This window comes from Schistocerca serialis, chromosome 2, assembly GCF_023864345.2.
Source record: "Schistocerca serialis cubense isolate TAMUIC-IGC-003099 chromosome 2, iqSchSeri2.2, whole genome shotgun sequence".
In the NCBI taxonomy this organism is placed as follows: Eukaryota; Metazoa; Arthropoda; class Insecta; order Orthoptera; family Acrididae; genus Schistocerca; species Schistocerca serialis.
Window position 1 is genome coordinate 983,573,476 of NC_064639.1, and position 22,939 is coordinate 983,596,414.

Consider the following 22,939-nt stretch of genomic DNA (forward strand, 5'->3'; position numbering starts at 1 on the left):
CCTGTGGTAAAGTGAATCGGCATAATGTCCGGATACAGGATGAGCAGTAATCTAACATGTATTGGGCTCGCCTAAGATAAATATTTTGTGTCGAAAGACGTCAAAGTTTACGGTTTAGCTGTAACTGGCATGTCGTACGTGGACAAATTGAACATTATCTAATGCCTCAATTACAACAGGATATAGACACAGAATTGATTTTCCAGTAAGGTGGTGCGCTACCACTTAATTGTCGTGAAATTGTAGCACATCTCCGTAGGAATGTGCCGACTTGGACTGGGCGTGGTGGAGCAATATTCTGGTCACCGCGAATACCTCATTTAACCCCAACGGACTCCTGTGTATGGGGCTACATTAAATATAAAATCTCTGTTCCTCCGCTTCCGGGTAACGTTGACGAACTGCGAAAACGATTAACACAATATTGGTATAATGGACGATCACCGTCGTTATTTGCAGTCTTGTGCACTATTTTCAGTGCAGTACACGTACAAGGCTATTTGGGACAAGAAACAAAACGCAATGACTCTATAATGAGTCGAATGACACCTTGGATTCCTTCTACCAAAATAACCTCTCAAAGTTTTTACAGTGGCGTTCTGGTTCACCACATGTATGAGGCGTAACTTTTCAAAACATATAATGTCACAGAAAGCAAAATTTCCAGAAGTGGCGAAAAACATGTCACAAAAAATATTTTGTTTACTTCTTCGGACTTTAAACAAAATACTCAGTCAGAGTTGTTCATAAAAATGTATTTATTACAATTTTTTTTACTTTCAAGATCTGAGGACTTTTGTGATGGACTAAATGTCGTTTCTTGTGTTCTATTGGACAATAAGCCTTTTGATGTAAGCTTATGTGGACATAATGCATTTTGATTAGTTCAGATTTACACAGAATTGGTAAATACTCTGTATTTTTTTGAAAATTCACTTTATCATACTCAATAAAGCACCTTAACACCAAAAGTAGAAACAAAAAAATTAGTTTGCTTCGTTTCCAATGACAGTTTTCACATTGTATTTCCAAAAACACGCTCGTCTTCTAAGAATCACAAACAGTATCTTGTGCAATAAAGTCATTACAAAGAAGGCTGATAATCTAGATGAAAAACTTAAGTAGCAAGCAGTACATCATTTTCTCTCCGATATTTCCCAAATCTGAGGTTTAATAGTTTTTCTCAAAAATGGTTCAAATGGCTCTGAGCACTATGCGACTTAAATTCTGAGGTCATCAGTCGCCTAGAACTTCAACTAATTAAACCTAACTAACCTAAGGACATCACACTCATCCGTGCTCGAGGCAGGATTCGAACCTGCGACCGTAGCAGTCGCGCGGCTCCAGACTGTAGCGTCTAGAACGGCTCGACCACACCAGCTGGCTGCACAAAGATGCTTTAATATTTAAAACCAATCCCAACTGGTCATTGTTGATCACTTTGAAGGCTGTCTTCAGTTTACCAGTCTTATATTGTAGCAAATGTAGCTTGTTGTTGTTGTTGTGGTCTTCAGTCCTGCGAGTGGTTTGATGTAGCTCTCCATGCTACTCTATCCTGTGCAAGATTCTTCATCTCCCAGTAGGTACTGCAGCCTACATCCTTCTGAATCTGCTTAGTGTATTCATCTCTTGGTCTCCCTCTACGATTTTTACCCTCCACGCTGCCCTCCAATGCTAAATTTGTGATCCCTTGATGCCTCAGAACATGTCCTACGAACCGGTCCCTTCTTCTTGTCAAGTTCTGCCACAAACTCCTCTTCTCCCCAATTCTATTCAATACCTCCTCATTAGTTACTTGATCTACCCATCTAATTTTCAGCATTCTTCTGTAGCACCACATTTCGAAAGCTTCTATTCTCATCTTGTCCAAACTATTTATCGTCCATGTTTCACTTCCATACATGGCTACACTACATACAAATACTTTCAGCAACGACTTCCTGACACTTAAATCTATACTCGATGTTAACAAATTCCTCTTCTTCAGAAACACTTTCCTTGCCATTGCCAGTCTACATTTTATATCCTGTCTACTTCGGCCATCATCAGTTATTTTGCTCCCCAAATAGCAAAACTCCTTTACTACTTTAAGTGTCTCATTTCCTAATCTAATTCCCTCAGCATCACCCGACTTAATTCGACTACATTCGATTATCCTCGTTTTGCTTTTATTGATGTTCATTTTATATCCTCCTTTCAAGACACTATCCATTCCGTTCAACTGCTCTTCCAAGTCCTTTGCTGTCTCTGACAGAATTACAATGTCATCGGCGAACCTCAAAGTTTTTATTTCTTCTCCATGGATTTTAATACCTACTCCGAATTTTTCTTTTGTTTCCTTTACTGCTTGCTCAATATACAGATTGAATAACATCGGGGAGAGGCTACAACTCTGTCTTACTCCCTTCCCAACCACTGCTTCCCTTTCATGCCCCTCGAGTCTTATAACTGCCATTTGGTTTCTGTACAAATTGTAAATAGCCTTTCGCTCCCTGTATTTTACCCCTGCCACCTTCAGAATTTGTAAGAGAGTATTCCAGTCAACATTGTCAAAAGCTTTCTCTAAGTCCACAAATGCTAGAAACGTAGGTTTCCCTTTCTTTAATCTTTCTTCTAAGATAAGGCGTAAGGTCAGTATTGCCTCACGTGTTCCAACATTTCTACGGAATCCAAACTGATCTTCCCCGAGGTCGGCTTCTACCAGATTTTCCATTCGTCTGTAAAGAATTGGCGTTAGTATTTTTCAGCTGTGACTTATTACACTGATAGTTCGGTAATTTAAATGTAGCTTAATACAACAAAATAAAATAAACTAACGGACTTAATTCATATTTATACATTCATACCAGAAGGAAAAATGGTATTTGTTGTATTTACTACTTTTTACCGGCGATTTTTGAAGGTTTTAGAACGAATTTTGACGGGAGTTGATTATAGGAGTTCGTAGAGCGGGTCAAAAAACATATGATTTCATATCAAAAAATGGTTCAAATGCCTCTGAGCATGGGACTTAACATCTGTGGTCATCAGTCCCCTAGAACTTAGAAGTACTTAAACCTAACTAACCTAAGGACATCACACACATCCATGCCCGAGGCAGGATTCGAACCTGCGACCTTAGCGGTCACGCGGTTCCAGACTGAAGCGCCTATAACCGCACGGCCACACCGGCCGGCCATTTCATATCAGACTCGAGTTTGACCACCAGTGTACATCAAGTGTTTTGAAAAGTTGGTCATTTGTATGTAGCTGAATTAATTATGCACATGAAAACATCTCTTGCAATATTTTCTTTACCAATAGACTTAGTCAGTAATTAACATCAGAGTTTATTGGTGATCAGACTGCTATATACCATGTCATGCAGAGGCTCCGCGCAGTACAGTGGTGTCATTTGGGTTGCCTGAATAGCAGGCGTTAAGCACCGAGTTCACGTGCGGCTGAAATCGTAGTATGGTGTGGTCTACATAGGGCGACACGTTTGCGCCCTACTTTGTATCGCCTGTCGTTGGGCGGAAATAGAGCGTTGCTTGGTATCATTCTGCCCGCCTGGTATTTACATGGGCTACACAGCCCGACAAGAAAGTCAGCTGGAGAGTCATTCGGTGGGTCTACTTCTGGAGCCGACGCTCAGATTTCTAGTTACGGCGAGTGCCAGCAAACTGTCTGCAACCTGTCTTCAATGGTCACCGCTGATGCAGTAGTTCGCCGCTTCACGACTGGATCTAGAATAATTTCTTGGAAGTGTCTACAACCGGATTGGGACCTTGATTCAGAGTGATAATTGGCAAATTTTGTACCTGACGTAGGATATCTTTCAAACGGGAGTTAAATTTCGTATATTATTCATTACATAATAAATAGTGTAAACTTCGACACAGTGACTCAGTAGTTGTGTCAGTTGTAGGCGGCTTGGTAGAGCAGTTATTACCGCCTTTGCGGGTGCTAAATGTTGTAGTACGCACAGGCCTAGCAAATCCCCTTGTTAAAGCGCACCGGCACCCTATTTCAGTGAAGTAACGACCCTTGGAAATCAGCTATGGAACAAGCAGCTACGTTGACGATTTCCTAGTCTAAGTTGACCACATACGGCGGATACATACAAGGAAAGGTATGCCACATCCAGTCGATGACATTTGCCAGCTAGCGTCGTTCACTACTGGAACTTTTCGTTCAGTTTGTGACCATCGTTCATTTAGACGAAGCAGCTCCATGAAATCTATGTAATACGATAATAATTTTACGTATCCGTTAGCTGTTCGTGAGCTACGGGTAAGTAGCGATTGCTCCCTAAGTATTGGTTACATTGAAAAGTGTTACATAAGCTATAAATAAGGCGAATCGTAACTGCAGAAAAATATTACTTAGCACAACAGCTAAAGAACAGTTTTCACTGTACTTATTATTCACAAAATCAACAAAAAAGTTAACGTTTCAACGAGCCACTGGAGAACTTCCAGATATGGACATGTTACATTTGCTGCATGTTAAAATTACTGGTACTTCTATTATTATTATTTTCATTGTTATTTACTTCTGATATTTCTTTGTTCAATATTTTATTATTATGCTTTTCTTGTGATATTTACTACCTTACATTATCGATAGAGAAAGTATACATAGTTAAAATTAAGTAAAAACTGAGGTCTAGTTTCACAGTTTTTCTTCACATGTGATGAGCAATACATCTACATTCTCGAGGTTTACCATTCATTCAGCATTCAGACCTGTATGACTGTGCACTAACATAGAATTACTAACGGGAATTACCTGTACCAAGTCCAAAACGTGGAGAACTGGAATCGTTATAACCAGTAATAAAATGATCGCCCAAATATAGAACATGGAGTGTCAAAAAGTTCCATAAGTTTTTCGCGTCGAAATAGTTGGAGGTATCTAAATACCTCTAGAGTGAAATGAATTTAGGATTCTGATTCAGAAGTTGAGATTAGAAAAAATGACTTTTAGATTAAACTGTGAAACTGAACTGAAGCAGATAATGACATTAATTAAAAGTATTTGCGTCCAAGTTCAGGTCAGCGGTTGTTACACAACGTGATAAAACTCCCATCCACTGCCCCAAAACGGTAGTTGGTTTTACGAAATATGTCGCACGTCTTTTGCTTTCAGTTAATTTGGATTCCTGTAAAGTGTTGTAACTACCTCGTAGAATCGTGTTATGAAGTCATTTCACGCACTGTCAAGGTTGTAAAAAGATGCAATACAATAAAACGAACATCATTTTCACAGGTGTACCATAAAAATCAAAACGTGCCCAGTCTATATATGACAGACAAACTGTAAGCTTACTCGTCTGTGCCTGCCTATGTCGCAAGAAGGAACCATATCAATCACGGAATGCTAAATGTAGATTCGATTACAGAAGTAGTTAAGCAATAGCTGGAGACATGTAATAAGTCTTTCGACACAATGTAAGCTCTATTTCAGTGAAGTCACCGGCATAAGCATGAAACAATCAACCACATAAAAATTAATCTAATAATTTACTCTTTTTAGTATGGTAATGTTTAGGTTACATGCAAAAATATTGGCTAGCAGTGAACAGGATGCTTGAAATGATTAATGACACTAGAAATAGAAAGACACTGGGATCAATGAAAATTAAAAAGGCAGTGGGATCAATGAAAATTAGAAAGGCACAGGGATCAATGAAAATACTGAACATGATCAAGAAGCTTTAGTCCGAAGACAACTAAATCTTATAAATATGTATTGGCTACAGAGTAACTTATGCAAAGAAAATAATGAAACTATTACGAGGCCATTGATTACTGAACTTATATTGTTGAATGAGTGGTAAAAGACAAAGGTCAGTGCCACTCATGGGAACATTTGCACAGCAAAACAAGCCCAGCATGGGTCTATAAAAAAAAAAAAAAAAAAAAAAAAAAAAAAGTGTGTGTGGGGGGGGGGGGGGGGGGGGCGACCGTATGCACATTGCACCAGCACGATCACCAAAGGTAACGTACGAGTCAAATTTGAGAAGGTGTTTTCAGAGATGTGGAGGAGACAACTTTTGGAACACATATACGACACGAGAAGCCGCGCAGTAATCCAACAGAAAACTGTATAGTAACTATGTCTTAAGAATAAGAACGAATAAAATAATCTTACAACTAAAATACAATAAGGTCATTGGCGGTTCTTCTCCATCGATGTTATGCAAGGCAGACGAACAAAAGGTGGCGGATAGACCAAGGACATTTGTCGTAATACTACAGCACTGTTCGCGTATTATCGAGTTTATCTTCACAGAAAACAAACACGACTCCCATTTAAGCAGAAAATTAATTCCGAACAAAAGCAGTTTGAACTGTATAATCGCTGAAGCGCTACAATGAATGTAATAGATATAGAAGTTTCCTGAATTCAGTGCAGTGAATGCTAGATCACAAAAGTAAGAAGGGAATCCTCATTCGTATTATATAAAATAATTGCATTACCGTTCCTGAAACCAATCAAATCGTCTCATATCTTTAACTTAGTTTTTCACTGTTCGGTTATAATGAGAAGTAAACGAACTGTGATTTAAAAACCAAATAACAAAAAACAGAAATAACTGACTATAGAATTTGCTATGCATTCCTGAATGTAATGTAGCTAGAACAACATGGTAATATGAAGCAGGCTGATGTTGAAGATATGAGTGTTCGTGGAAGAGAGTCTGGAGACTAAAGAACTGGAAGACCTAAACATTGATCATTGTGGCTTCATCGCCAGAAGAAGAGATACGCAATACATTAACAACATACACTGACTCTCTTACTGTTGGTTTATATGTTAGCACAACAGCAAGTGTAACAGCCTCTTACGTTATTCACTTGAAGTCACTTATACGATAAGTAGTGAATGCTGTCGCTGTTGGACTCTTAAAGTAGAGTTCTCTCAATCACAATCCTGTTCCCTACTGCCGTGAACAGAGCACTGGAATCTTTAACAGTGTGCAAGCAAATGGTGCTGACTGTCACACTACCAACGATGAAAAAAATATAGACATGTTCCAACGGTCGAATCACACAAGCGATTTCCGGGATTTGAGCATTCACGTCAAGAAATGATGTCGTCACCCTGTTCAGCGTCACGGTTCTGAATTTGTTTGCGACGCGGACGGGAACAAGAAGTGAAATGTAATTCGTCGGCAGGACTGGCTCCCCACGGCCACTGGCGCCAGTTCGCTTCAATTTCCCGGCTGCATTATGCAGGCAGGCCGCCGGCGCCTTGTTGCTCCCGCTGCCCCGGGAAATGGAATTCGTACGGCTCTTCCCACAGCCGAAACTCCGAAACTGGAGTCGGCACTTTCTCTCTCGTTCCGGAATAATACCTGCTGTGATCGTGGTACGAGCGAGAAGCTGACCAACGCGGGACACAGATGCCTTCCGGCAACAAACCACTGTTCACGTATTCACAGGAGAGAGTGCGCTCACACATATAGACAGGTAGTTACGTCACCGTGTTGAAAAGTTCCGCCGGCCGCGGTGGTCTAGCGGTTCTAGGCGCTCAGTCCGGAGCCGCGCGACTGTTACGGTCGCTGGTTCGAATCCTGCCTCGGGCATGGGTGTGTGTGATGTCCTTAGGTTAGTTAGGTTTAAGTAATTCTAAGTTCTAGGGGACTGATGACCGTAGATGTTAAGTCCCATAGTGCTCAGAGCCATTTGAACCATTTGAAAAGTTCCTTAATACCGAATCGAAACTCGGGACAGTGTTGTGAAATAGTTACACGCCACATACAGCACTGAATAAATTAGAGTACCTCCAGGTGGAATGTGACAGCTGGTGACTCGAGAATGGGCCAGTAAGTGCAGTTGATATGTTCAAAGCCTTGCAAGGGTATGCGCAGAAGTTTTCAGATCCAGTGAGATACACTATCTGATGAAAAATACGCAGACAACTATTAATGGGCATTAATATGGAATTCGACCACTCTTTGTCTTTATGACGGCTTCAGCTGTGCCAGGGACTATTTCAAAGAGGTGTCTGAATGTCTGTGGAGGAATGTCGGGCTACTGCTCTTCAAAATCTGTAACCAGGGAAGGTAGTGATGCTGGACACTGTGATCTGAAATGAAATCGACTTCCTAACTCTTTGCCAAAGTGTTCCATTGGAAAGTTTCAGACATGGCTGCTTGATTCTTTCACCATCCAACTTGAAAACGAGGCCCGCCAATTAAACTTTCTTGACTTGACGCTTACAATAGAAGATAATAAAATGTCATTCAATAATTTTCGTAAAGAAACATACACTGATGAGAATGTAGCTGCGCCTTCCATTCATCCACAGTCTCATAAAAACGCCTTCTTTCATTCTGCTATTCACCGAGCTACTTCCATTCCACTTTCGAAAGAAAAGTTCAACGACGAAATCAATTTACTCAAAACGATAGCACTTAATAACGAGTATAAAGCTAGCATCCTTAAAAAGATTACTAAAAGAGTTACTACGCTCGGCACCTCTATCATTGAATCTAACACAAAAAAATATTTCTCTATTCCTTTAGTGGGGCCCGTCTCCTATCAGATCCAACACCTTCTTCGTAATAAATACAACTGCAACGTTGCATTTTCTATCAATAATAATTTGAAAGAAATCTTCATTCATAATTTAAAATTGATTCGTTCCCCTTTAGAAACTTCTGGCGTCTATAAGATTGTCTGCGATATCTGCTCTTCTTGCTACATAGGACAAACAGGACGTGCCTTTAAAACCAAATATAAAGAACACCTTTTAAGAAAAAATGGCACTAGCCCCCAAAATTCGTCTTTTGTCGATCATCTTCTAATTACAGGTCATGCGCCTAAAGCTGTTTGTGATGTCAACATTTTGCACACCGAGAAGAAAGGACGTAAATTAGACATTCTGGAAGAATTATTTTTAGACATCTTTCTCGAAGTGATAGTCTTATTCTCAATGAACAGCTGCAGTTACGTAATAAAAATTTCTTCAACGTTAGAAAGCTGTTATTTCACATTTAATTTCGGGTCTCCTTGTGCAATGTACCGAAACTTTTTTTCCGTCTAAGTTAACTCATAATTTTTCGTTTATTAAATGTTTTATCGGCTGTATTTCATATTATATCGATTTCTACAAGCTGTGTCATTTAGCCTTTACCGTATTTTCTATAATGACGTTTTTATGCTTCAATCTGTACTGCTAAGCTCTGATGCAGACAAAATGTTACTTTATCTGTCGCTGTTAAGCAAAATATTACTTTTTACATTATGTACTGAAGAGTATTCATTATAATTTTCGTCTGTCTACACCTGAATGTTAAGTAGCCAAGTTGTACCTGCGGCTACCAAGATGGCACTCTCGATGCAATGTCATGTTCACCTGCCCGCACTAGTTAACGTGGATGCCTCTGTCTGTTGCAAGCTGTGGCTGTACAAGTACGAGCAGCCCATAGTGGCTCACTTTCAAGCATTCATTTTTATATATTTTGTGACTAAAGCTTTTCTGGCCTGTTAATTATTTTATATGTGACATGTAAGTACTGCCTCTGTCTTTTACTGTTAGTCAGTACTTACACTTTTTATATAAGAAAATGTGTCTTTTCCTATAGATTTGTAACTATGTTATATGCCATTTTAATTGTTTTAACTCTGATGAAGGCACTCTTAGAAGTGATGAAACCTGGCCAATAAGACTAAACATAAGTGTTCCATTGGGTTCAGTTAGGACTCTGGCTAGGCCAATCCGTTTCAGGATTGTTGTTGTCCAAAAATCATTGCTTTACTTACAGTGCTTTATGACATGGTCATACTGGCACAGTAATCATCGCTGAACTGTTGTTCTACTGCACGCAGTACACAGCGCTGTAAAATGTATTCTGCTTTTAATGTTTTTGTAAGCCCAATAAGGGAACCATACTTTATCAAGAAAAACTCACTCATACCGTAACACACCACTTCTTCCGTACTTCGCTGTTCATACGAGACGTGATGGTGCCACACGAACTTTTTTCACAAAAATTTCCTGTAACTAATATTAAATCAGAATTAAAAAGACTAATTAGAACAATTAAGCCCAACTAGCTAATGAGATGTATTACCTGTGACTGCCAGTAGTTAATCAATGTATTTTACATTCTTTTACTGTGTTTGGGTCATTAAAATAAAGGCCACTTTAGAAACATCAAGTTTAATTTTAACCAAGCAGGTGTGGTTAGATCATGCAGACCAACAAGAGAGTCGCACCCCCAGAAGGGCCCAGCCGTGAGCTGTAAAGGTCAACGACACATGCCTGAACAGCTCTACTTTGAGGGCTGCCGCATGGTATCCATCATTGGAGTGACAGTAGCCTCCTCTGCAGGGCCACCAGCGTGTGGAAGGAAAAGAAATGCCGTTTTCAGCAGGTTCCGGAAAGATACTTCTGTGACCAAAACGTAGAAAATATGACTTTCTTCGAAATACACCTCCTCCAGGAGATAAAGATCGAAATTCGGAATGAGAATCCACAGTCAAGTCTCCTTTGTGAGCGTGAAATGCTGCTGACCACTAGCACTACAAAAACCAAATGTTTAACAAAATGTAAGAACTGCCAGGACTGGCTAACGTAAATAAATTAGGAGCTAGAAAAAGAAACACAGCTGCTCCGTCGAGGACCCACCTCACTTCCTATGAAAAAGACCGATTTTTGTGTGTTAGAAGGGAATTGAATTTCAGTGCGTACGTGAGATTTGAGAAATGTTACCATAGGGTGATTAGATTTATTCTAAGGTTAGGTGTGTTAAAGTTTAACAATGGTGTTAGTGATGTGAAGATCGATGACAGCATGTCATCACCTTACACAAATGCAGGATGCTTTTCAATCGGTATCCCTGGGATTTGCAGTGGGATGATGGAGGCTAGCAGGAGTGGGGTGGTTGTAGGAATCTGGAACATTCTATAATAATTAGTTCTGGAATGCTTTAGTTAATAACTTAACTTTGTCGCCGGCCGCAGTGGTCGAGCGGTTCTAGGCGTTTCAGTCTGGAACCGCACAACGGCTACGGTCGCAGGTTCGAATCCTGCCTCGGTCATGGATGCGTTTGATGTTCTTAGGTTAGTTAGGTTTACGTAGTTATAAGTTCTAGGGGACTGATGACCTCAGATGTTAAGTCCCATAGTGATCAGAGCCATTTGAACCATTAACTTTGTCCTGCTCTCCAGGAACATAACTAATAACAACTATCTTTCTTGAATACAAATGACTCATTGACGAACATTAACTGGATTACACAACAAGCAAGATAGGCTAACACAATTCTGGTATTATGTGCGTAATACATGCGCGAACTAGAGGCTGCGAACCTAGTGCACTGAAGGCTATTCTAATCTGACTTCACTCACGATCTGTAGCTGACTCGGCCAGTGCGATCTGCCAGTCTCTGTCCGTGCCATACGGCGGCGCTGCAAGCGCTAGCGAGCCCAGAGAGGTTGCAAGTGCTGGACCGCTATCGACTACCGCAACCTCTAGCGTGGTGTCTAATGTTGAATCCAGAGTTAGGATATGTCAAAACATACCAAAGTGAAAGTTAGAAGTTTACAAAGAATGAGCCTTGAAATAATTTAGAAATAGAAGACATTAGTTCAGAAATGGAGCGACAAAAGGAAATATTCAAGATGTAGATACTAGGGAGCTGTGGGAAACAGCATCGCAAACCGAGAATAACATGGGGAACAAGCAGGATCACGTCCATATTAATGACGGAGTATGCAAAGTAGAATTTAGCAGAGATGACGAGAGTAATATGTAGGGGAAATTCAGAAACAAGATTCAAATGGTTCAAATGGCTCTGAGCACTATGGGACTCAACTGCTGTGGTCATCAGTCCCCTAGAACTTAGAACTACTTAAACCGAACTAACCTAAGGACATCACATACACCCATGCCCGAGGCAGGATTCGTACCTGCGACCGTAGCAACAGCGCGGCTCCGGACTGGAGCGCCTAGAACCTCACGGCCACCGCGGCCGGCTCAGAAACAAGAGCTCACAGGGATGCAGCTCAGAGTGATGCCACTTCTGAGTCCGCACCTCAACTCCTTATAGAATTTGAAATACAGAACCTGCACTTTTCAAAGAAAAAGACGAAAACGGGGAAGCACGATTTAAGAGACTGTAACACCGAAAGTGCACATAAAATACCTTCCGTACCATCAAAAGATACTGCCATTTAATATCCGTTGATAACTTGTACTGTGCTTCTGATTCTGAATCTGTAAGCTGTATTACAGAAACTATATTTAGTAATTAATCAATGTAATTTTGTATTTATTTCTGACTGTATATAATTGATTGTAACTATAATGAAACTATTATAAATTTCTTGGTAATACCTAAGGAAACTTTATTTAATATATCGACAGCAACGACGTAATGGCAGTAGCTGTGCTGTTGTTATCTTTGCGTATGGAGACTCTCTGTCGCGTTGCAAGCAGAGAGGAGGCAGAGCAGCTTGAGTAAAGAAAGTGTGGAAGTGTTCATTGGGGGGTCCCGCCGACGAGGCGTGCACTATGCTTGCGCCAGTGCAGACGCGCCTGATTCGTTAATCCGCGAGTATTGGGAGCACGTTAGCAGAGGACAGGCGGAGGAAGCTGAAATTCTAACTAGTGCCTGTCCCGTAGTTACCCACGGCTCTGGAGACGACTCGGGGTTCTCAAACAGCAGCAGCAGCGACAACGGCAGCTCAGAAATGTCTTCGTTGTCTGCACAGCTACAACATCGTACGATTGTTAACTGACAGATATAGGAATGTAGAGGCTTTACCCAGATCCATTTCTTTCACAAAGCATGATTAACTTGCAGTAGTTAAAGATTGTAGGGCACCTGTGTTGTTATTGTCCTCAAACATTATTACCTGGCAGGGTCCTTTTCTTTTCCATGCAATCACCGTGTGTTGTAAGCATATGAAAACTGATTAACTGCTTACTGCCAGTTTCGTGTGTTTGATAATGACCAGTTTCAGTCTAAATTTTCTGCCTCAGTAACTGTTCATTCTTGTGTTGCATAAGAGAGGCTAAACTAATTTGTAAATTTTAGTATTAACTTCATTCAAATAAAGTAACGTAAAGTTTCACTGGCAAAACTGATAACTGAAGATACAGCACAAATTAAGAGTCGGCAATTTTATTTATTCTCTATTTAGCTTAGCGAGTAACTCCTCATGGATTGGTATGTATTTTATTGTTATTTTAAAAGTAAAATCACTTGCTCATTTGCTTATAGTAAATTCAATTGAATCTTTCAATAACAATATGTAAATTGCATGCCTTTTTCTAAAATTTGTATTACGTCACCCTGAGGTTAGTGAAAGTCATTTTTTTACTAACAAAGATTAAGTTAAGCCAGTCATTTATATATCCAGTAACTCCATTTAACTTTCAAAATTTATTATTTCAGAACAAGCAACTGCAAACTCAGCGCTTCCTGATTCATTTATTTTCTCGTGAACTGTTGTGCTGTGGAAAACCTTCAGTTGCACACACCAGTAATTTATTTGCTTATATATCGTTCCTGCTTGCCTGAGTACTCCTTCTTCTTGTTATTTGCTAATTAGAGCATATGCAAATGAGCCATTCGTTATCGAAAAGAGAGATGATATTTATCGTGGGGAATAACGTTTTGCTACGGTCAACGAAACATTGCTCACCCCAGTGTCGTAGAATAAGAAACACCGCAGAGCCACAAGTCGATTGGAAACTATCACATTTCCCATAGCAAAGTATTCAGAGAAACATTGAAGAAGTCAGCAGAGACGTGATACAGTTTCAAGTCCGTTGTAAGAAGATGAAGTAGTAGTAATTAAATAACGTTATCCTATGAAAAATATAAGAGTTTTGAAGTCATAGTAAACGAGATTTTTCTCATGAAAGAAGTTCAGTTGTCATCAGAAGGAGTCAGGAAGATGGCGAGGGAGATACATCAGTGTAACATTAAGTGGATCATTGGCTGTAGTTGCCCTGATGAAGATTGCATATTGTTTTTGTTTTGTTTTGTTATATGTTCAACAGATGTGACAGAGCACTATGCGAAAAGCCAAGGAGCCTCTTAAAGGTCGCACCAGCCACATACTGGACGGAGACATGGGAGTGGAGCAGATGCCATCCGGAACGAGAGGGCTGGAACGAGTATGAGGTGCAACTGCTAAAGACTCTGCCAGGCACACGCACACAGCAGACCGTCAGACAGTTGGGGGAGCGTGCCAGGGGTTGCCGCTTCTCAGTGTAAACGGCCGTCTGAAGCCAGAAGCCTAGCGGATTACCTGTCGCTGACAAAAGAATCTGCTACGCAAGCAGCCATCTCAAGGGGACTGACGGCTGGGTATCCTGAGGGCTCACCCACGTTATGAAACCGGCAAGCGCCAGCCGCACTGTTTACATACAAACGATGATATGTGAGGATTCCATGCAGCTGTCAACAAATCACTACACGATGTCCGAGTGAACCTTACTGTTGTTTTCAAACCTAAAGAACACTGAGACTGTGTGTTTACACTTAATGAACAAAGAGACTGTGTCTTCATACCAAACTAACAGTGAAACTTTCTGTTGTGAAATGAGAGGAGGCTGCTGGCCGCTTCTCAACTTAACATTAATCACAATCCGAAATGTTCAGCAAGTGAAAGAATATTAGCCACTCAACGTTGATGTAGCTTGCGACGTTATTTCTGGACGAAAAGACATTGTTGGACACTATCTCTACATCTATATTTAAAAATATTAGTGTGCACAACTGTGATCGGATCAGAGACTTGGAGTTATTACAGTCACCAACGCTGTGTACACCTGAACTTGTAATCTCGTGGGTATGTGTGCCACAATGAAAATATGGAAAGACTCTATGCTGTAGACAATCTTGCATCGCAATCAATTCACCCGTTTTTCAAATTTAAGACAATGTGCGTCATCCACCTGGACTTATTTCCACGAATGTTGAGCACTGAAAATAATCGCGTACCCATCGAACCAAGACTATGACATCGTGTGTGCCAAACTTGTTTTGTGCCTCAAATAAAGACCAGTTTTGTGTGCTTCTTTTTCAGGGACATTTCATTTTGTACTTCGTGTGTTGTACCACCTTTTATGTGACAGAGATTGATCTACAGATCTTGAAATGAACTTTATTGTTGATTTTTGTAAATTTTTATTGTTTTAAAATACGTAACCATGATCACCTGTGGAGAACTAGTATGCTGTAAACTCTAACTCCACTTGTACGTAGCCTTCTTCATATCAATTTATATATTATTTATAAACGTGTACTTCGTTTCATACACTGTGACTCAAGTGTGATTTGTAAATTGAATACTGAATTTTGTGTTTTGTATGCTGAAGTTGACACTATCTCGAGCAGAGTTTGTGATTTATGTTTCTCGTTTTATCTTTCAGCATATATATGATTTGAATCCTCTTTCGTTCTGTAACAACTATATTGCTGTATATCTTAATTCACTGTACAATGATGTAATTTTTCAAGATTTTTGTTGTTGTTGTTGTTGTTGTTGTTGTTGTGGTCTTCAGTCTTGAGACTGGTTTGATGCAGCTCTCCATGCTACTCTATCCTGTGCAAGATTCTTCATCTCCCAGTACCTACTGCAACCTACATCCTTCTGAATCTGCTTAGTGTATTCATCTCTTGGTCTCCCTCTACGATTTTTACCCTCCACGCTGCCCTCCAATACTAAATTTGTGATCCCTTGATACCTCAGAACATGTCCTACCAACCGATCCCTTCTTCTGGTCAAGTTGTGCCACAAACTTCTCTTCTCCCCAATCCTATTCAATACTTCCTCATTAGTTATGTGATCTACCCATCTAATCTTCAGCATTCTTCTGTAGCACCACATTTCGAAAGCTTCTATTCTCTTCTTGTCCAAACTATTTATCGTCCATGTTTCACTTCCATACATGGCTACACTACAAACAAATACTATCAGAAATGACTTCCTGACACTTAAATCTATACTCGATGTTAACAAATTTCTCTTCTTCAGAAACGCTTTCCTTGCCATTGCCAGTCTACATTTTATATCCTCTCCACTTCGACCATCATCAGTTATTTTGCTCCCCAAATAGCAAAACTCCTTTACTACTTTAAGTGTCTCATTTCCTAATGTAATTCCCTCAGCATCACCCGACTTAATTCGACTACTTTCCATTATCCTCGTTTTGCTTTTGTTGGTGTTCATCTTATATCCTCCTTTCAAGACACTGTCCATTCCATTCAACTGCCCTTCCAAGTCCTTTGCTGTCTCTGACAGAATTACAATGTCGTCGGCGAACCTCAAAGTTTTTATTTCTTATCCATGGAATTTAATACCCACTCCGAATTTTTCTTTTGTTTCCTTTACTACTTGCTCAATATACAGATTGAATAACATCGGGGAGAGGCTACAACCCTGTCTTACCCCCTTCCCAACCACAGCTTCCCTTTCATGTCCCTCGACTCTTATAACTGCCATCTGGTTTCTGTACAAATTGTAAATAGCCTTCCCTCCCTGTATTTTAGCCCTGCCACCTTTAGAAATTGAAAGAGAGTATTCCGGTCAACATTGTCAATAGCTTTCTCTAAGTCTACAAATGCTAGAAACTTAGGTTTGCCTTTCCTTAATCTTCCTTCTAAGATAAGTCGTAAGGTCAGTATTGCCTCACGTGTTCCAGTGTTTCTACGGAATCCAAACTGATCTTCCCCGAGGTCGGCTTCTACTAGTTTTTCCATTCGTCTGCAAAGAATTCGTGTTAGTATTTTGCAGCTGTGGCTTATTAAACTGATTGTTCAGTAATTTTCACATCTGTCAACACCTGCTTTCTTTGGGATTGGAATTATTATATTCTTCTTGAAGTCTGAGGGTATTTCGCCTGTTTCATACATCTTGCTCACCATATGGTAGAGTTTTGACAGGACTGGCTCTCCCAAGGCCGTCAGTAGTTCCAATGGAATGTTGTCTACTCCGTGGGCCTTGTTCCGACTCAGGTCTTTCAGTGCTCTGTCAAACTCTTCACGCAGTATCGTTATCTCCCATTTCATCTTCATCTACATCCTCTTCCATTTCCATAAAATTCCCCTCAAGTACATCGCCCTTGTACAGACCCTCTATATACTCCTTCCACCTTTCTGCTTTCCCTTCTTTGCTTAGAACTGGGTTTCCATCTGAGCTCTTGATGTTCATACAAATGGTTCTCTTATCTCCAAAGGTCTCTTTAATTTTCCTGTAGGCAGTATCTATCTTACCCCTAGTGAGATAAGCCTCTACAGCCTTACATTTGTCCTCTAGCCATCCCTGCTTAGCCATTTTGCACTTCTTGTCGATCTCATTTTTGAGACGTTTGTATTCCTTTTTGCCTGCTTCATTTACTGCATTTTTATATTTTCTCCTTTCATCAGTTAAATTCAATATTTCTTCTGTTACCCAAGGATTTCTACTAACCCTCTTCTTTTTACCTACTTGATCCTCTGCTGCCTTCACTACTTCATCCCTCAAAGCTACCCATTCTTCTTCTACTGTACTTCTTTCCCCCATTGCTGTCAATTGTTCCCTTATGCTCTCCCTGAAACTCTGTACAACCTCTGGTTCTTTCACTTTATCCAGGTCCCATCTCCTTAAATTCCCACCTTTTTGCAGATTCTTCAGTTTTAATCTACATGTCATAACCAATAGATTGTGGTCAGAGTCCACTTCTGCCCCTGGAAATGTCTTACAATTTAAAACCTGGTTCCTAAATCTCTGTCTTACCATTATATAATCTATCTGATACCTTTTAGTATCTCCAGGGTTCTTCCATGTATACAACCTTCTTTCATGATTCTTAAGCCAAGAGTTATCTATGATTATGTTGTGCTCTGTGCAAAATTCTACCAGGCGGCTTCCTCTTTCATTTCTTAGCCCCAATCCATATTCACCTACTACGTTTCCTTCTCTCCCTTTTCCTACAATCGAATTTCAGTCACCCATGACTATTAAATTTTCGTCTCCCTTCACTATTTGAATAATTTCTCTTATCTCATCATACATTTCTTCAATTTCTTCATCATCTGCAGAGCTAGTTGGCATATAAACTTGTACTACAGTAGTAGGTGTGGGCTTCGTATCTATCTTGGCCACAACAATGCGTTCGCTGTGCTGTTTGTAGTAGCTTACCCGCATTCCTATTTTCCTATTCATTATTAAACCTACTCCTGCATTACCCCTATTTGATTTTGTGTTTATAACCCTGTAGTCACTTGACCAGACGTCTTGTTCCTCCTGCCACCGAACTTCACTAATTCCCACTATATCTAAGTTTAACCTATCCATTTCCCTTTTTAAATTTTCTAACCTACCTGCCCGATTAAGGGATCTGACATTCCACGCTTCGATCAGTTGAACGCCAGTTTTCTTTCTCCTGATAACGACATCCTCTTGAGTAGTCCCCGCCCGGAGATCCGAATGGGGGACTATTTTACCTCCGGAATATTTTACCCAAGAGGACGCCATCATCATTTAATCATACAGTAAAGCTGCATGCCCTCGGGAAAAATTACGGCTGTAGTTTCCCCTTGCTTTCAGCCGTTCGCAGTACCAGCACAGCAAGGCCGTTTTGGTTATTGTTACAAGGCCAGATCAGTCAATCATCCAGACTGTCGCCCCTGCAACTACTGAAAAGGCTGCTGCCCCTCTTCAGGAACCACACGTTTGTCTGGCCTCTCAACAGATACCCCTTCGTTGTGGTTGTACCTACGGCACGGCTATCTTTATCGCTGAGGCACGCAAGCCTCCTCACCAACGGCAAGGTCCATGGTTCATGGGGGGGGGGGGGGGGGGGGGGAGATTTTTCTTATGTTGCTATATCTTAGCCCGCATAATTTCGAAAATGCGTGGGTTCAGTCTCGGGAACTGAAGTGGAAATGAGAGATTAATCGATGTTTTAAAGGATGGAAAGTTCGACTGTGTATAAGTAATCAGTGCTTGATTGAACAAGTAAAGTAATATTATATAGCTTATGAAGTCATTTAATGTCAGTGTGTGTCAGGCTAGGAGCTAAGCTGTAACTTCAGTTTTAAGGAGGAGTCAATGAGTTGTTAAATGGTACATTAAAGGACCCTGTTATCAAATTGACTTGACACCACCGATAAAAGAGTGAGTGGAAGTAAAAAAGTGAGTGGGTGATGGTTTTGAGGGTTAATTAGTAGTAGAATAAAATGTTTTTGTGTACTCTTGGCAAAGTCCAAACCCCAAACAGTGCCTCAAATGAGCTCATAATCTCAGTGCCCCATAGACAAAATCTTTTGATGCGCTTATCCTTTAACAAGTTCCGAGTGCAACTGCATCTGAACGAATTTAAAAGAAAGCAGGAGTGGGTGCTGTTACATGACTATTTTTCCCAAAACTGCCCCATAACTAATATACAATCAGAATTAAAAAATTAAGCGTATCACAACAATTAATGCCCACTGATAATGAGGTGTATATACGTACTTGTGATTGATAGCAGTTAATCAGCGTAGTTCACATTCTTATACTGCATCGCATGGTTCAATTTAAATAAGAGGCCTATTTCGGAATATAGTAAGCTGAGCTACAAGCAGTCAGGTATGGTTAGGTCAAGCAGGCCGACAGGAGAGGGTTACCTCCTGTCGAGTTCCCAGATGGGAGCAGCTGTGAGCTACACCGGTCAACACCACATGGCTGACCAGCTTTTCTTTGAGGAGGTGCTCTGTGGTAAGGATGGCTTACAACTGGAACGTGGAAGGAGAAGAAATGCCAGTTCTGGCAAGAGCGGGAAACGCTTTTGTGAGCAAAACATAGAGCTTTCTCAGATATGCATTTCCCCCAGGAGGTAAAGATTGAAACGTGGAGCAAGAACCCACAGTGAAGACACCTTTGTGAGCGCGAGGTAATGGCGACCTCCGGCACCTCAAAAACAGAAATTTTAACGCACTTTAAGAGCCGCCAGAAGAGAGAAAAATGGCTGTGCTGTCGAGAACCCGCCTCATTGGACATAGGAAAAGACAGAGAGACCAGAACACAGTCTTCTAGCAGCAATTGTTAGGCTATGGTTTATTGGTTAACGCCTGATACCAGAGATGGAGAAGGGACCAGTTTCTTTTAAGGCTTCTTTTTGCTAGTCGACACTCTGAGTACCCCTTTCTCAGCCAATTAGAAATGATGCAGAGAATGGAAAAGCGAAAACCGAGTCTTCCTGATTGGAAGCGGATGGAACAAAACCGTTTCAGCTCTAGACTTCATCCTAATGCTTCATCTTCATCGCCAAGGTCCGTCACCACCAGATGAGCAGTCTACATCTCATCTACATCTACATCTACGTGATTACTCTGCTATTCACAATAAACTGCCTGGCAGAGGGTTCAATGAGCCACCTTCAAGCTGTCTCTCTACCGTTACACTCTAGAAATGCACGTGGGAAAAATGAACACTTAAATTTTTATGTAAGAACCCTGATTTCTCTTATTTTATCGTGATGATCATTTGTCCCTATGTAGGTGGGTGCCAACAGATTGTTTTCGCTATCGGAGGAGTAAACTGGCGATTGAAATTTCGTGAGAAGATACCGTCGCAACGAAAAACGCCTTTGTTTTAATCATTGCCACTGCAATACACGTATCATGTCTGTGACACTATCTGCCTTATTTCGCGATAATACAAAACGAGCTACCCTTCTTTGTACTTTTTCGATGTCATCCATGAGTCCCACCAGATGCGGATCCCACATCGTACAGCAATACTCCAGAATATGGCGAACAAGCGTGGTGTAAGCAGTCTCTTTAATAGACCTGTTGCACCTTCTATGTGTTCTGCCAATGAATCGCAGTCTTTGGTTTGCTCTACCCACAATATTATCTATGTGATCGCTCCAATTTAGGTTATTTGTAGTTGTAATCCCTATGTATTTATTTAGTTGAATTTGCAGCATTCAGAAACTCGGTGAGCGCTGGGGGATTTAGAAATATTTTGAGCTGAGTTGCACTTAGCCTCAGGTGAAATTTATTGGCGCGAAATCTATGACTGATTCAGCAGCCACCTGAGCCTCCAGCTGCAAACAAACAAGGTGAGATCTAGCCGAAACAATGAGATTGTAGGGACAGCCAAATCATTCCAGTAATTTTAAAGCTTCACTCTCGAGACTTGCTTGCAGATTATTTACGATCAGTCTCCTTTCAATTCCTCCCACAGATGTAAATGAATGCCCTATCTATCTTTTAACAGTAACATTTCAGCAACCACGGTACGAATTCACCAATATTATCGTTTTATATCGGGTCGGCATTTATTAGAATCGGACACCCGGATTTTCTACCCAGATTTGCCAAGTTAACAGTTTGATACTCTTTATGTTTGTCAGATGATTTAAAGCGACTTAATTCGAATGCTGCCAACTAAATTAAGTGTCATTATTGTTTAATTTTGTAGCTCAAGATTTACTCATTCACTATTTTTGAAGGCTTACGATTTATTGATGTCAGATTCACAGGACAACTTTTTCACAACTTCAGGAAAAAAAGGTCACATATCATATAGGAAGCAAACGTTCTCTAGGCCTTCGTCAGATCAAAACACTTTTATCGAATTGATGCAAGATACAGTGTGATCAGTTCAATTCACTCATTTCCAATCTTCCACTTGCCTCTTGTGTCGCTCTCTAGAGCGTCAGTTAGCAATGACAGAAATACACTACTGGCCATTAAAATTGCTAAATGAAGAAGAAATGCAGATGATAAACGGATATTCATTGGACAAATATATTATACTAGAACTGACATGTGATTACATTTTCACGCAATTTGGGTGCATAGATCCTGAGAAATCAGTACCCAGAACAACCACCTCTGGCCGTAATAACGGCCTTGATACGCTTGAGCATTGAGTCAAACAGAGCTTGGATGGCGTGTACAGGTGCAGCTGCTCATGCAGCTTCAACACGATATCACAGTTCATCAAGAGTAGTGACTGGCGTCTTGTGACGAGCCGGTTTCTGGGACACTATTGACCAGACGTTTTCAATTGGTGAGAGATCTGGAGAGTGTGCTGGCCAGGGCAGCAGTCGAACATCTACTGTATCCAGAAAGGCCCGTACACGAACTCAACATGCGGTCGTGCATTATCCTGCTGAAATGTAGGGTTTCGCAGGGATCGAATGAAGGGTAGAGCCACGGGTCGTAACACATCTGAAATGTAACGCCCACTGTTCAAAGTACCGTCAATGCGAACAAGAGGTGACCGAGATGTGTAACCAATGGCACCCCATACCATCACGCCGGGTGATACGCCGGTATGGCGATGACGAATACACGCTTCCAATGTGCGTTCACCGCGATGTCGCCAAACACGGATGCGACCATCATGATGCTGTAAACAGAACCTGGATTCATCCGAAAAACTGACGTTTTGCCATTCGTGCATCCAGGTTCGTCGTAGAGTACACCACCGCAGGCGCTTCTGTCTGTGATGCAGCGTCACGGGTAACCGCAGCCATGGTCTCCGAGCTGATAGTCCATGCTGCTGCAAACGTCGTCGAACTGTTCGTGCAGATGGTTGTTGCCTTGAAAACGTCCCCATCTGTTGACTCAGGGCTGCACGATCCGTGACAGCCATGCGGATAAGATGCCTGTCATCTCGACTGCTAGTGATACGAGGCCGTTGGGATCCAGAACGGCGTTGCGTATTACCCTCCTGAACCCATCGATTCCATCATATTCTGCTAACAGTCCGTGGATCTCGACCAACGCGAGCAACATTGTTGCGATACGATAAACCGCAATCGCGATAGGCTACAATCCGACCTTTATAAAAGTCGGAAACGTGATGGTACGCACTTCTCCTCGTTACACGAGCCATGGCAACAACGTTTCACCAGGCAACGCCGGTCAACTGCTGTTTGTGTATGAGAAATCGGTTGGAAAAGTTCCTCATGTCAGCACGTTGTAGGTGTCGCCACCACCGACAAC

At 41.1% G+C, this 22,939-nt stretch overlaps 1 protein-coding gene across 1 annotated transcript in view; it reads right to left on the reverse strand.

The window, feature by feature from the left end:
* The window catches only part of LOC126456574 (voltage-dependent T-type calcium channel subunit alpha-1G), a 795,987-nt gene that overhangs the window by 632,027 nt on the left and 141,021 nt on the right, over positions 1-22,939 (reverse strand). The window lies entirely within an intron of this gene.